A 746-nucleotide genomic window follows, 5' to 3' on the forward strand; every position below is an offset into this window, starting at 1 on the left:
GGAGGGACTGAGCTTGGAGGATTTGGGAAAAAGGTCACTAAAGGGATAATAAAAGTGTTGCTCTTATCCTCAGAGCTGTTGTCTTTTTCTGCCTTTGTTGTGCTGGGACCATCTGTTCTTTAAAAAACAATGTGTGCGTGCATATGTATACACATTTTTTTTTTTTTTTTGGTTCTTTTTTTCGGAGCTGGGGACCGAACCCAGGGCCTTGTGCTTCCTAGGCAAGCGCTCTACCACTGAGCTAAATCCCCAACCCCTACACATGTACTTTTAAAAACATATTTGAGGGGTTGGGGATTTAGCTCAGTGGTAGAGCGCTTGCCTAAGAGGCGCAAGGCCCTGGGTTTGGTCCCCAGCTCCGAAAAAAAGAACCAAAAAAAACAACAAAACAAAACATATTTGAGTGTATAAGGGAGGAGCATGGCCTGTGACTGGAGGTCAGAGGACATGTGGGTCATTGGTTCTTCCTTTCTTCTGTGTGGGTATTGGGAATCAAATTTTAAGTTGAGTCAGGTCATGAGGCTTGCACAGCAACCACCTTTACCCATCAAGCCAGCTCAATATCCTTAAAGGAATTTTTATGTGAACGTTAATCTTCATTGCCAAGTTGGCTAGATTTAGAATAACCATGGAAACACATCTCCAGTGTGCTTATGAGACTGTTTCCAGAAAGGTTTAATTGGGGAGAGAAGACCCACCCTGGAATGTGGGAGCCCAGACTGAACAAAAAGTAGACATGGGGAGCA

This window comes from Rattus norvegicus, chromosome 1 (assembly GCF_036323735.1).
Source record: "Rattus norvegicus strain BN/NHsdMcwi chromosome 1, GRCr8, whole genome shotgun sequence".
NCBI lineage: Eukaryota > Metazoa > Chordata > Mammalia > Rodentia > Muridae > Rattus > Rattus norvegicus.